The following is a 15,648-nucleotide window of genomic DNA, read 5'->3' as shown; positions in this document are numbered from 1 at the left end:
CTCAAAGTTATCATTTCTGATCGATCTATTCAAGAGTCCGTAGTAAAATAACATGAAGCTATTCTTTCCGTTCGATCTATCCTAGAGTTCGTACTAGAATAACACCTTAAGACACAAATCAACAAAAACCCTAATGTCACCTAGATACTCCAATGTCGCCTCAAGTATCCGTGGGTATGATTATACGATATGCATCACACAATCTCAGATTCATCTATTCAACCAACACAAAGAACTTCAAAGAGTGCCCCAAAGTTTCTACCAGAGAGTCAAGACAAAAACGTGTGCCAACCCCTATGCATAAGTTCACAAGGTCACTGAACCCGCAAGTTGATCACGAAAACATACATCAAGTAGATCACGTGAATATCCCATTGTCACCACAGATAAGAAAATGCAAGACAAACATCAAGTGTTCTCAAATCCTTAAAGACTCAATCCGATAAGATAACTTCAAAGGGAAAACTCAATCCATTACAAGAGAGTAGAGGGGGAGAAACATCATAAGATCCAACTATAATAGCAAAGCTCGCGATACATCAAGATCATGCCGAGTCAAGAACACAAGAGAGAGAGATCAAACACATAGCTACTGGTACATACCCTCAGCCCCGAGGGTGAACTACTCCCTCCTCGTCATGGAGAGCGTCGGGATGATGAAGATTACCACCGGTGAGGGATCCCCCCTCTGGCAGGGTGCCGAAACAGGGTCCCGATTGGTTTTTGGTGGTTACAGAGGCTTGCGGCGGCGGAATTCCCGATCTAGGTTATGTTCTGGAGGTTTCCGTATTTATAGGAGTTTTTGGCGTCGGTCTCACGTCAGGGGGTCTTTGAGTCGTCCACGAGATAGGGGCCCACGCCCAAGGGGGTAGGACGCGCCCTCCACCCTCGTGGACGGCTCGGGACTCTTCTGGCCCAACTCTTTTACTCAGGGGGCTTCTTTTGGTCCATAAAAAATCCACAAAAATTGGCACGTCAATTGGACTTGGTTTGGTATTCCTTTTCTTAAAACTCAAAAACAAGGAAAAAACATAAACTGGCATTGGGCTCTAGGTTAATAGGTTAGTCCCAAAATCCATATAAAACAACATATAAATGCATATAAAACATCCTAGATGGATAATATAATAGCATGGAACAATCAAAAATTATAGATATGTTGGAGACGTATCATGTTCCGGGTGGCGTGAGTTGTGAAACTATTCCGCATTGTTTCAAATGAAGACCAAACTTGTAACTCAAATATTCTCCTCCACGATCAGATCGCAGAAACTTTATTTTCTTGTTACGATGATTTTCCACTTCACTCTGAAATTCTTTGAACTTTTCAAATGTTTCAGACTTATGTTTCATCAAGTAGATATACCCATATCTGCTCAAATCATCTATGAAGGTCAGAAAATAACGATACCCGCCGCGAGCCTCAATATTCATCGGACCACATACATCAGTATGTATGATTTCCAATAAATCTGTTGCTCGCTCCATTGTTCCGGAGAACGGAGTTTTAGTCATCTTGCCCATGAGGCATCGTTCGCATGTACCAAGTGATTCATAATCAAGTGATTCCAAAAGTCCATCAGAATGGAGTTTCTTCATGCGCTTTACACCAATATGACCCAAACGGCAGTGCCACAAATAAGGTGCACTATCATTATCAACTCTGCATCTTTTGGCTTCAATATTATGAATATGTGTATCACTACTATCGAGATTCAACAAAAATAGACCACTCTTCAAGGGTGCATGACCATAAAATATATTACTCATATAAATAGAACAACCATTATTCTCATATTTACATGAATAACCGTCTCGCATCAAACAAGATCCAGATATAATGTTCATGCTTAACACTGGCACCAAATAAAAATATTCAGGTCTAAAACTAATCCCGAAGGTAGATGTAGAGGTAGCGTGCCGACGATGCTCACATCAACTTTGGAACCATTTCCCACGCGCATCGTCACCTCGTCCTTAGCCAATCTTTGCTTAATCCGTAGTCCCTATTTCGAGTTACAACTATTAGAAGCAGAACCAGTATCAAATACCCAGGCACTACGGCGAGCATTAGTAAGGTACACATCAATAACATGTATATCACAGATACCTTTGTTCACCTTGCCATCCTTCTTATCCGCCAAATACTTGGGGCAGTTCCGCCTCCAGTGACCAGTCCCTTTGCAGTAGAAGCACTCAGTCTCAGGCTTAGGTCCATACTTGGGCTTCTTCACTTGAGCGGCAACTTGCTTGCCGTTCTTCTTGAAGTTCCCCTTCTTCCCTTTACCCTTTTTCTTGAAACTGGTGGTCTTGTTGACCATCAACACTTGATGCCCCTTCTTGATTTCTACCTCCGTAGCCTTTAGCATTGGGAAGAGCTCGGGAATTGTCTTATACATCCCTTGCATGGTATAGTTCATCACGAAGCTTTTGTAGCTTGGTGGCAGTGATTGAAGAACTCTGTCAATGACACTATCAACCGGAAGATTAACTCCCAGCTGAGTTAAGTGATTATGATACCCAGACATTTTGAGTATATGTTCACTGACAGAACTATTTTCCTCCATTTTACAACTGTAGAACTTATTGGAGACTTCATATCTCTCAATCCGGGCATTTGCTTGAAATATTAACTTCAACTCCTGGAACATCTCACATGCTCCATGACGTTCAAAACGTCGTTGAAGTCCCGGTTCTAAGCCGTAAAGCATGGCACACTGAACTATCGAGTAGTCATCAGCTTTGCTCTGCCAGGCGTTCACAACGTCTAGTGTTGCTCCTGCAGCGGGTCTTGCACTTAGCGGTGCTTACAGGGCGTAATTCTTCTGTGCAGCAATGAGAATACTCCTCAAGTTACGGACCCAGTCCATGTAGTTGTTACCATCATCTTTCAACTTAGCTTTCTCTAGGAACGCATTAAAATTCAAAGGAACAGTAGCACGGGCCATTGATCTACAACATCGTAGACATGCAAAATACTATCAGGTACTAAGTTCATGATAAATTGAAGTTCAATTAATCATATTACTTAAGAACTCCCACTTAGATAGACATCCCTCTAATCATCTAAGTGATCACGTGATCCAAATCAACTAAACCATGTCCGATCATCACATGAGATGGAGTAGTTTTCAATGGTGAACATCACTATGTCGATCATATCTACTATATGATTCACACTCGACCTTTCGGTCTCTGTGTTCCGAGGCCATATCTGCATATGCTAGGCTCGTCAAGTTTAACCCGAGTATTCTGCGTGTGCAAAACTGACTTGCACCCGTTGTATGTGAACATAGAGCTTATCACACCCGATCATCACGCGGTGTCTCGGCACGACGAACTGTAGCAACGGTGCATACTCAGTGAGAACACTTGTACCTTGAAATTTAGTGAGAGATCATCTTATAATGCTACCGCCGAACTAAGCAAAATAAGATGAATAAAGGATAAACATCACATGCAATCAATATAAGTGATATGATATGGCCATCATCATCTTGTGCCTTTGATCTCCATCTTCAAAGCACCGTCATGATCACCATCGTCACCGGTGTGACACCTTGATCTCCATCGTAGCATCGTTGTCGTGTCGCTAACTATTGCTTCTACGACTATCGCTACCGCTTAGTGATAAAGTAAAAACAATTACATGGCGATTGCATTGCATACAATAAAGCGACAACCATATGGCTCCTGCCAGTTGCCGATAACTCTGTTACAAAACATGATCATCTCATACAATAAAATATAGCATCATGTCTTGACCATATCACATCACAACATGCCCTGCAAAAACAAGTTAGACGTCCTCTACTTTGTTGTTGCAAGTTTTACGTGGCTGCTACGGGCTGAGCAAGAACCGTTCTTACCTACGCATCAAAACCACAACGATTTTTTGTCAAGTTTGCTGTTTTAACCTTCAACAAGGACCGGGTGTAGTCACACTCGATTCAACTAAAGTTGGAGAAACTGACACCCGCCAGCCACCTGTGTGCAAAGCACGTCGGTAGAACCAGTCTCGCGTAAGCGTACGCGTAATGTCAGTCCGGGCCGCTTCATCCAACAATACCGCGAATCAAAGTATGACATGCTGGTAAGCAGTATGACTATTATCGCCCACAACTCTTTGTGTTCTACTCGGGCATATAACATCTACGCATAGACCTGGCTTGGATGCCACTGTTCGGGAACGCAGTATTTCAAAAAATTTACCTATGATCACGCAAGATCTATCTATGTGATGCATAGCAACGAGCGGGAGAGTGTGTCCACGTACCCTCGTAGACCGAAAGCGGAAGCGTTAAGTAATGCGGTTGATGTAGTCGAACGCTTCGCGATCCAACCGATCAAGTACCGAACGCATGACACCTCCACGATCTGCACATGTTCAGCTCGGTGACGTCCCTCAAACTCTTGATCCAGCTGAGGTCGAGGGAGAGTTCCGTCAGCACGACGGCGCGGTGACTGTGTTGATGAAGTTACCGATGCGGGGATGTGCCTAAGCACTACAACGATATGACCGAGGTGGAAATATGTGGATGGGGGGCACCGCACACGGCTAAGATCAACTTTGATGTGTTCTAGGGTGCCCCCTCCCTATGTATATAAAGGAGGGGGAGGCTGGCCGGCCCTCATAGGCGCGCCAAGGGGGGAGGAATCCTCCTCCTAGTAGGAGTAGGATTCCTCCTTTCCTAGTCCAACTAGGAGGAGAAGGAAGGAGAGGGGGAGGGAGAGGGAAAGAGGGGTTGCGCCCCCTCCCCTAGTCCAATTTGGAATCCCTTGGGGGGGGCTCCACCTCCTGGCTGCTGCCCTCTCTCTCCCCTAAAGCCCACTAAGGGCCAATAACTTCCGGGGGGCGGGGGGAGGGGTGTTCCGGTAACCCTCCGGCACTCCGGTTTTATCCGAAACCTCCCGAAACACTTCCGATGTCCGAATAACATTGTCCAATATATCAATCTTTATGTCTTGACCATTTCGAGACTCCTGGTCATGTCCGTGATCACATCCAGGACTCCGAACTACCTTCGGTACATCAAAACACATAAACTCATAATACCGATCGTCATCAAATGTTAAGCGTGCGGACCCTACGGGTTCGAGAACTATGTAGACATGACCGAGACTCATATCCGGTCAATAAACAATAGCGGAACCTAGTTGCTCATATTGGCTCCCACATATTCTACGAAGATCTTCATCGGTCAAACCACATAACAACATACGTTGTTCCCTTTGTCATCGGTACGTTACTTGCCCGAGATTCGATCGTCGGTATCTCAATACCTAGTTCAATCTCGTTACTGGTAAGTCTCTTTACTCGTTCCATAATGCATCATCCCGTAACTAACTCATTAGTCACTTTGCTTGCAAGGCTTATAGTGATGTGCATTACCGAGAGGGCCCAGAGATACCTCTCCGACAATCAGAGTGACAAATCCTAATCTCGATCTATGCCAACTCAACAAACACCATCGGAGACACCTGTAGAGCATCTTTATAATCACCCAGTTACGTTGTGATGTTTGATAGCACACTAAGTGTTCCTCCAGGATTCGGGAGTTGCATAATCTCAAAGTCATAGGAACATGTATAAGTCATGAAGAAAGCAATAGCAACAAACTAAACGATCATCGTGCTAAGCTAACGGATGGGTCTTGTCACTCACATCATTCTCTAATGATGTGATCCCGTTCATCAAATGACAACTCATTTCTATGGCTAGGAAACTTAACCATCTTTGATTAACGAGCTAGTCAAGTAGAGGCATACTAGTGACACTTTATTTGTGTATGTATTCACACATGTACTAAGTTTCCGGTTAATACAATTCTAGCATGAATAATAAACATTTATCATGATATAAGGAAATATAAATAACAACTTTATTATTGCCTCTAGGGCATATTTCCTTCACTCTATTTCCTTTCGTGGCCACTGGATGTGATGTAGCAGTGTTTCTCCCAAGGTCCTTTGCTCATCGAAGTCTCCTACGACATTCTTTGGGGAAAATTCATTGAATCCAGGCTTTACTTCAGTCACGTAGCACTTCACACAACCCGGCTTCAATGGTACATTGTCCAACAAGAGGCCATCTTCCAAGAAGGGTGGGCAAACCCAGGCTGTTGCACATTTTAATGTACCTTCATAATGTGTAAACGCCCTTTAGTCTGTCTTTCATTCCAGATAGATTAGATATAGCATCAGCACGAGCAGCTGCAGTCTCAGTGTCGCTGGGTGTCGTGGAGTTAACACGACAGATGTCCTAGTGTGAGGACTTAGTCGTGGAGCCATCGCAACTAGGTAGCTTAAAGGGGTTAAAATGGGACAAAGGACACAGAGAGTTTTTATACTGGTTCGGCCCCTTGCGGTGAAGGTAAAGGACTAATCCAGTTTGAGGTGGTATTGCTTATGTCTCGATTACCAGGGAGCGAATACGCTTGACCTAGCTTTCAATCTCTAGTTTCTTGCCCTAAACCGCCGCCGGGTCATCCCTTTATATACACAGGTTGACGCCCGGTGACTCACGGAGTCCCGGCCGGCTCATAAACAACGTGTCCGGCTCGGTGAGTAACTATACATGCCATATGATACAATTCATACATATATGACGGTTTACACTTATTGGGCCTTAAGTCACCTTTGGGCTTCGGGCCTTTAGCAGGTTTGCTTCGTGAACCGCCATCTTATTGGGCTTTGTATTGGTAAACCACCATGAGCATAACCCGGCCCCTTCTGGACGGGTTACACTCAATAGTTACATCCCCAACATTAGGCCCCAGGTTGATTTGAACTTGTTCATATCAATCTTCAACACTTAGGAAAAATTATTCTTCATTATCTCTGTGAAACCTTGTAACTCGCCATGACGTCATCTTCTGGGATTATGGTGTCCCGCCATGACGTCATCTGCCATTAATATTTCACAAAGCCCAAATCTTAATATATTTTCTTTTTAATGATCCTCTGAAAATCGAGGCGTCCGTGCTGCCACATATCCATTTTTTTAGCTTCCTCGGTTCCCGCGCCTGTCACTTACCCTTTCGTCTTATAAATAGGGCCAGGGGTCCCTTTCTTTTTTTCCCTGCCTCTTCTTCTCTTTCTTCCACCTCACGACGCCCCAGTCCTCGAGCTTTGCCGCCGCCGTCGACCTTCGCCTCTTCTTCAGCAACGGCCGCTGCATCAACCTAACCTGACCAGATTTCACCCAGGCGCCTGTGCTGCCCAACAGCCCTGGTAAGTTCTCCTTCTTCTTCTTCCCATAGATCCCATTAGGGTTTCTGTGAGTTCATCAAAGTTCATCTCTGCTCCTCACTGTAGCACTCATTTTTGATTCGAACTTGATACTCCTCCTACGCGGTGGTAGTTGTAGCACTCCTTTTTACTATCATAGCATCTCCTTCTCAACAAAAACCCAATCTGGACCTTATGAACTGCTCAAGCACCGTAATTTAGGTCTGGATATTTTTTCCATTATCTGATGCATGGTAGATCCAAAATTATGATATCAATCTGTGAAACCTGTTTTTCCATCACTTAGCAAATTTTCCTTTCTTAGATCTGTAGACCAATGACTGTGTAGACGGCTTAACTTATTAAACCGTAACCCGCCGGGTACCATTAGTCCCCTTTTAAGCCGCCAACACCTCATAGTTATATCTTCCAATGCCAATCTCCGGTTTAACACCTCTGCATGCTTCCTTATCCTTTACCTTTTAACCATAAGCCGGCTGAACCATGAAAACTTGAACCGGTATAATTTCTCTTTCAGATCATCGAAGAAATGGCTAAGACATACACTTCTTGCAACTGGGTCAAATCCCGGGTTACGAAAGAAGAACTGAACAACTTTGTTGCCACTGGCGCCTTAGCTAAGAAAGAGGACATCCACTGGAGGGCTCCTGGTGAAGAAGTCCCTCCTCAACCGAAAGATGGAGAAGTAATTGTTTTTGCTGATCACTTGGGTTGGGGGTTCAGCCCACCCGGCTCAAAAAAATTCCGTGATGTGCTTCATTTCCTCCAACTGCACCCTCAAGACATTGGACCCAACTCCGTGTCCAACATCTGCAATTTCCAAGTATTTTGTGAAGCTTATCTTCAACAGGAGCCCATAGTTGATTTATTCAAGGAATTCTATTACTTAAACCGCCAAACAGAGTTTGTCGACGGGCCAAGCCAAGAGGTCAGTGGAGTCTCAATTCAAAAGAGGAAAGAGGTCAGCTTTCCCCATGCCAAGCTGCATAGTCACCCCAAAGATTGGAACCAAACTTGGTTCTATTGCCAAGATACATCTCCAGCCGGTGAGAATCCTTTGCCAGGTTACCGTGTGTAGCGACCCGACCTCAGACGGTCAAGTCTCTGTGTATCTGTGCCATCCCTGGATCAGTATGCTGGCACACACAGTACATCAATGTATATATCAAAGTGGAATCACATGTATAAATAACGTAAAACTGATATATACCTCATAACTCTCAGCGGAAACAAACAATCGGGTGTGGAGTCCCATCAACGCCATCGGCAGGTTGAGTGTAGACCGTAACCCAACCAATGAAACTCACTCGTCGTAGAAATAATCCTGCAACATGATACGTTGCAGCCGTGTAGGTCAGTACATTGAATGTACCGGCAAGATCACTTTAATAAAAACAGATGATAAACTATACTATATGCAATATGGCTTTGTGGCTCTGTATCTGAGTTTTGTTTGCGTAAAAGCTGGTTTTATTTTCCTATAACAAAGGAACATCAGGAGTCTGCACTATGGAGTTTTCTATCATGACATGGTTCCGCCAACCGATGTCTCATAGCCCAAAATCATCATAACTTGCCCACAATTATGTTATCAGTCCGGTGTTGAGAGTTCCGAGATAGATCCAAGTCCAGAGGCTCAAGTTGTCCGTAACCGGGGACACGGCTAATCGATTAGGTTTAAACCCTCTGCAGAGGTTTGTACACTTTACCCGCAAGATTCGACCCCTCTTTTACGTTCTCGCACTTCAGGGTGTTTGAGAACAAGATGACCGAAAGTCTCCCGAAGAGTTCCCCTGACCACTGTCCGGTGCTCATCCAGTCCTACCATAGTTCTACATCTGCTAGCACCTTCCCAGCCAGAGTCACAACTAAGGTCAACCAAGCCAGAGCCCATAGTGACTTGCGGTTGCACAGGTAAGCTTCCGGGCATGAAGTATTCTTCCGTCTCTTTGAGTCTGGGTGAAGCTTTCCGCAAGATGTCATGGCACTTCTCCATGCATCCCGGCAATCCACTGGTTTCTCCAGGGTGCCCATCAACCGTCCTTCACCCAGTAGTGTGTATTGAATTCTTGTCTCGAGTCTTGAAGTCTTGAGGCCTTGAAGATGCAGTCCTTGCAGATGCCATCATGGAGTTGTCGTCATTGACATAGAGTCCTCCTTCTTCACACCACTCTCGTGCACTCATACCAAACCCCGTCTACTATAGCGTAGCATTAAAATAAATAACGTCCCGGGCTTGGTAACAGGGTGATGGGTTCCTACCTCATGCATACTACTCAACTACAAGAATTCAATATCACTACTGGAGGGTGGTTGCAAAGATGCCACTAAATGCAATAAAAACATAGGTATGAAAGCATGGTCAAAGTGAACTTGCCTGGTAATATTTGATGAAGATAATAATGCTCTCAGAATAATGACTTGGTAGAACTATTCGTCACTCCGTTGAAAATCTATATAGTCAAACATAGCATTCATATAAGCAAACATACTAGCAAGCAATTCTAACACTCATAATAAAACCAACAAATAAAATGCAAATCAACAAGGGACACCAAATAAAAACAAAGGAAAACTACACAACAAAACTACTAAAGAAAACTCTAAGACATAACACAAAACAGTTTTGTCCTAAGTAAAAACATAACAACAATTAAAACACTAAACTAATAAATTAACAGAAAATACAAAGTAAACAACTAATTTAACAGAAGGTATTTTTCATAAAATTTTATTTGCAAAAAGAAACAAATAAAAAGCTTTTATGAAACACTAACTATGACCTAAACAAGTTTTCCTACAAAACTAAGTAAAATAAAATTTTAAAACAAAAACAAAATTTCCTTTTGTTGACTAACAGAAACTAAACTAAATTTTTCAAGAGTGACAAAAAGAAATAATTTAAAACTAATAAAAGCAATAAAGAGAAGACTTAAAACAGAACTATAACTAAAACAGTACTGTTTTGCTAAACACCTAATTTCAAATAAACTAAAAATAAATAACTATATTCCACTGGATAAATAAAACAATAACAAGGGAGTAGCAAAAAGAATCAATCAAAAATATTTTATAAAACTCAAGTTATGGCCAAATTACTAATTTGAACAAATTTCATCAAATTCAATTTTAAACTACTCAAATTTGAAATCCAATTGCAGAAACAGAAACCTTAACAAATTTTTTGCACAATGCAAAAAGAACCACTCAATTTGGATATGTATACTACTAGATATGAATTTTCTAAGATCGCTACTTTTCTGAAAAAAAGAATTACGGGATTTCTTTGATCTCACCGGAGTAGTCGCCGGAGTTGGGGAAGAAGATCGAATCCGAGGTTGTAGGGGCTCCTAGAGGAAGGAGAGCACGGGACGGTGCAGAGGAGATCTCAGCGAACTCAGGGGAGGCCGAGGAAGTACCAAACCCGCCTCGGGCGGCCACGGAGAAGCCGCCGGAGTTTATGAACTCCGATGAGTAATTATGGGGGATAGGGAGGGGGATAAGCTCCCATAGGAGAGGGCTTTGTGCGAGGGGAAAGAGGGAAACACGAGGGAGGTATTTATAGGGCGAGGGGGTGGCCATCTGCGTGCAGCCATGGCGAGCAAAAAAAAGGCAAGTTCGGATCTCCGGCGAGAAAATCCGGGGCATTAATGGCCTTTTACTTGGAGAAGGAGGTGGATCCATTCAGAGGATTCTTGGAAAAGGGGAAGGAGGGAAGGGGATCGAGCGTGGGGTGGGGTGCGTGTGTGCGTTCTGCTTCTGAAGGTTCGTAGGAGGAAGATGACCCTGTTGGGTCGTGGAGGAGGCTGGGCCTGGTGCGGCTGGGCTTCGCCAGTTTTTTTTTATAAACATAGACAAGGAAAATTGAAATAAAGAGCAAATAAGAAAATATTATATAGTAATATAATATATCAAACTTTTCAGAAAAAGAAATCCTAAAACATGAACATATTTTCCAGTCCAAATAAAATCAACAAATATTTAAATAAAGCAAACAAAGCTACTGTTGCAATAAAACTCAACAAAAAATCATTTTTTAAAATACCAAAATGATTTCAAAATCATTTTATCCTAATTTTCCATTGAAGGGAATCATTTTACCCTTATTTCCATTTATTTATCTTTAGGAGAAAAATAATTTGAATAAAATCCAAATAATTCCAAATTTGAAAGTGTAACATCCCAAATTTTCAATTTGGAATGTTATACAATAGATCATCATTGCATAGCATATTTTATTTGCATATTGACAAATCCTCGATAAATCCTAAGCAACTCAAGGACCCTCGGAGAGAGTTGGGGATTTTCTCGATTTTTCATATTTGGTTTTTATCAAATAAAAAAACGAGGATTTTGGTTTTAATTATTTTTCTCTCCGAAAAATATTTCATATCAAAATAAATGAGAGGAGAAAATATGACTTCTCCAAAACAATTGAAATATTTGAGGAAATATATTAAAATCATATATTGGACTTTATTCGGATTTTATTTGCAATTTTAATTGCATTAAAAAAAATTGCATGTTTTCAAAAAATGCATTTTGTGTCAAACAAATGTTCACCTTGTTCTAATTATTTTTATTAGATGGGGAAATTTTGTTTTATCATTTTTGGATTTTTATTTATTTTTCTGCGTTTTTTTTAAATTCGGCGGAATTTTAAAAAAAAAAAGAAAAAAAACATCGCGCCCGGCCGGGCCGAGGCCCAGCCGAGCCAGCCGGCCCACCTCCCTCGTCTCCCTCGCGCGCACGCCCCGCCGCCGCGCCCGAGTCCGTCCCGAGCACGGCCGCCGCCGTCTTGCCCCCTCCCCCACGCCACCAGCCCCCCCTCTTAAATACCGCCGCCGCCGCCCCCCTCCTCACCCCGTCCCCGCCTCAAGCCGCCGCCGCGGGAGCCCGAAGACGCCGCCGCCCGAGGAGCCGCCGCCCCGCTCGCCGTACGCAGCCGCCGACGCCGCCCCTCGCCGCTGCCCGAGCCCCGCCACCCCGCCGCCCTCGCCGAGCCCCGCCGGAGCCCGTCCCGACGAGGTACCGAGCCGCCGCCGCCGTTTGCCGGTTTTCTAAAAAAAACCGTTCGTTTTTTTTCTAAACCCTAGATCGGTTTATTTTTTTCGGTTTTATTATTTAGTGAACGTTCACCGACCCGTTCGTTTTAACGAACGTGTTCGTCGGATTTTCGCTGTTAACGAACGTTCGTTCGTTTAACTGTTCGTCAGTTCTCTTTTTGTCGATTTTTCCATGATTATTCCAGATCTCGATTTCTCATCAGATCTTCGTTTTCGTTTAACTTTTCGCTCGTTTATCGGAATCAGGCGATTCAAGCGCCTAGAGTTTCGTCTCGAAATTCTCTTTCCGTTTAACCTACTCAAACAAGTTTTTGCTACTGTAAAATTTGACCTAGATCCAGATTATTAAACGAAGCTTGTTTCCTTCGCCGTTTGACTTTCGTTGCTTCGTTCGATTTGATTTTTTTTGCAAACTGGAGTTCTTAAGTTGAACTTTCTGGTTGGATCTTTTATTTGAGTTTTACCTGTGCATTGGATGAGTACTTATTGTTTGCTTGTTTGTTTGCGATAGAGTACCCGGAGTGCGCCGCTTGTTACTTCGAATCTCTAGGTTTCACGGATCATCAGCAAGGCAAGTAACACTTTGATCATGTTTTTCCATACCCAGTTTTCTTGCATTAGATCAAACCTCAAACATTGCATGATTAGGATCTAATTAAATTGTGGGTATTGGGAAGTAGTTGAGGTAGTACCTATTACCTGTTTTATTTATCAAACCCTTGGGAGTTACTTCTACGTTTGCTTATATTGCCATGCTATGCTCGTAGACGTGGATTGGGTTTGAGAGATATTCACGACAGATGTGAGATTGTTAATTAATGGTTTACTTAAGGTGGCAACTAAAACTCACATCTGGGTGGATTGAGGTACCTGGGTATTCCAGGATTGCCTGTTTTTCTTTTGGACCGCCACCCAGGTTCAAAGGGATCATGAGATTATTCATGCTAGAAACTTCCGTGTGCAGCCGCAAGCTATTATGGGCTCTAGCATAGTTGATTAAGTTGTGTGAACTCTTACAGTGGTAGACTAGCTGATGTAGGGGATGTAGGTGGTACGGTCTATCACATCGTAAGGTGCAAACACTTCTGAAAGACTGTGTCTCAGTCATCCGTTTCTCAAACATCATATAGTGCGAGAACCAAGCGGAGGCAATCGAGTCTTGTGGGAAAAGTGCACAAACCCCTGCAGAGTGTATAAACTAATCATGGTTAGCCGTGTCCCCGGTTATGGACAACTTGAGTATCTAGTACTTGGATTATCATGTGAATCTCATCATCATGTTACTTTAATTAATATTGTTGGGTTAATGATGACACTTAATTGGGATTGAGATGCTGTCAACCATCTCAATGTTTAACAACCATCATGATAGTTAAATAAAATTTATTCCTTTGCAGTAGGGAAAATTGGCTTTTCGCAAAACTGTAACCATAGAGCTTTCCACCAGCCATATATGCATGTAGTATAGCATTATTATGTTCATTATTCTCTATGTGTTACATTGCCAGCATATTCCATGTGCTGACCCGTTTTCGGGCTGCAACATTTCATGTTGCAGACTTTTCAGACGACGAGTAAGGTGCCTTAGGTCGTGGTCTTATACTCAGTGATGTCGTTGGAGTTGATGGACTCACTTATCTTCCAAGCCTTCCGCTGTTATCGTATTAGATGGCCTTAAGCCATGTTTATCATACTTATTCTCTTTTGAGATATTCGATGTAATAAGTGTGTGATTGCTACTCTGTTGTAAATCCTCCATTTGTACTGTGCGTGTCAGCATTACTGATCCAGAGATGACACTGGTGCACAGCAGCACAGACTGATTGAGGTCTGGTCGCTACAAAGGTGGTATCAGAGCACACGCTGACTATAGGACACGACCACTAAGCTTAAACCCTAGAACACTTCTCTCTTCTCATTTCTGACCCCTCTCCACTTTCTACTCTTTTAGGAATGGCGGATGCAAGGAGCAAGTTCATGCAACCAGATGAACATACGCCTTTTGGACGACACTTGAAGGAAGTCACTAAGTACTTGAACATAGGAATACCAAGTATCACTGGAACCTACAACGCCACATTACCTGAAGAGGAGAGCTGGAAGATTCAAGTTCAAGTTCCTGGAGTTTAGGTAAGAGCATGGCAGCCCACATCGCTATGGGACGCATTGGAGAAGTCTACTACAGGGAGCTTAAGGATACTATTTATCAGATTTGTGGACGCCAAGACGAGCAATGGGAGATGATTAGCACCAAGAAGGATGGATCAATTGCAGCTTTCATCCAGGAGCAAAACCAACACATTCGTCGCCAGGAGAACCAGATGTGCTCAGACAAGATAGAACTGAAGAAGGCATTGACGAAGATCAAGGAGCTGGAGGAAGAACTCAAGGCTACACGCGAGGATTATTTGGAGGAAATCGTCGCGCTAGTAGGGAAGAATGACGACCTGGAGAAGAAGATTGGAGTATTCATGGGAAATCCAGTGCCAAAAGCAGAAGATGATGAATGCGCTTGCCTGGATAACTACATCATCATCGACGACACCGACTCGGACCCCAGTGAAGATGACTTTGTTGATGAAGCTGGAGCAGATATCATGGAGTCTTCTACTGATCAGAATTTCTAGTAGACCACCATATCAGTAGTAGTTTTTCCCCATTTAATAGTATAGTTCAAGCACTTTGTAACGCTAGATAGATCGATTGTATGCCCTATTTGAATTGATTGAGTGATATTGATTGTATTTGTCTCATGAGCATATGGGTAGTGTTTTCTCTCTAGACCTCATTCTATTCTAAACTCTCATCTTTTCTAACCCATCAGATGCCTCCGAGATGCGACACCGGATTTGTTTTCCCACCGGAGATCACCCAGTTGATTCAGCAACAGAATGCCCTGATGCAAGTGTTCGTACAGAACCAAGGCAACAACAACAACAACCCACCACCACCACCTGTTGATCACTTAGCCCGTTTCTTGAGGCTAAATCCGCCGGTGTTTTCCAGCAGCACCGAGCCGATTGTTGCAGATGATTGGCTCCGCAAAGTTGGAAGGGAGTTGGCCACTGCAGGATGCACAGATGCGGAAAGAGTGCGTTTTGCCGCACATCAGCTTGATGGACCCGCAGCATCATGGTGGGAGAATTACACAGCCACACACCCTATTAACACTGTCACATGGGACCAGTTTCAGCAAGCTTTCCGTACAGCCCATGTTTCAGCAGGAGCTATGGCCATGAAGAAGCGTGAGTTTCGCAACTTACGCCAAGGAGGACGCACCGTAGGCCAGTATGTGGAGGATTTCAGTAAGTTAGCACGTTATGCACCGGAT

This window comes from Triticum aestivum, chromosome 7D, assembly GCF_018294505.1.
Source record: "Triticum aestivum cultivar Chinese Spring chromosome 7D, IWGSC CS RefSeq v2.1, whole genome shotgun sequence".
Lineage (NCBI taxonomy): Eukaryota > Viridiplantae > Streptophyta > Magnoliopsida > Poales > Poaceae > Triticum > Triticum aestivum.
The sequence above is the reverse complement of the archived record's forward strand: the minus strand, read 5'-3'. Positions refer to the sequence as shown.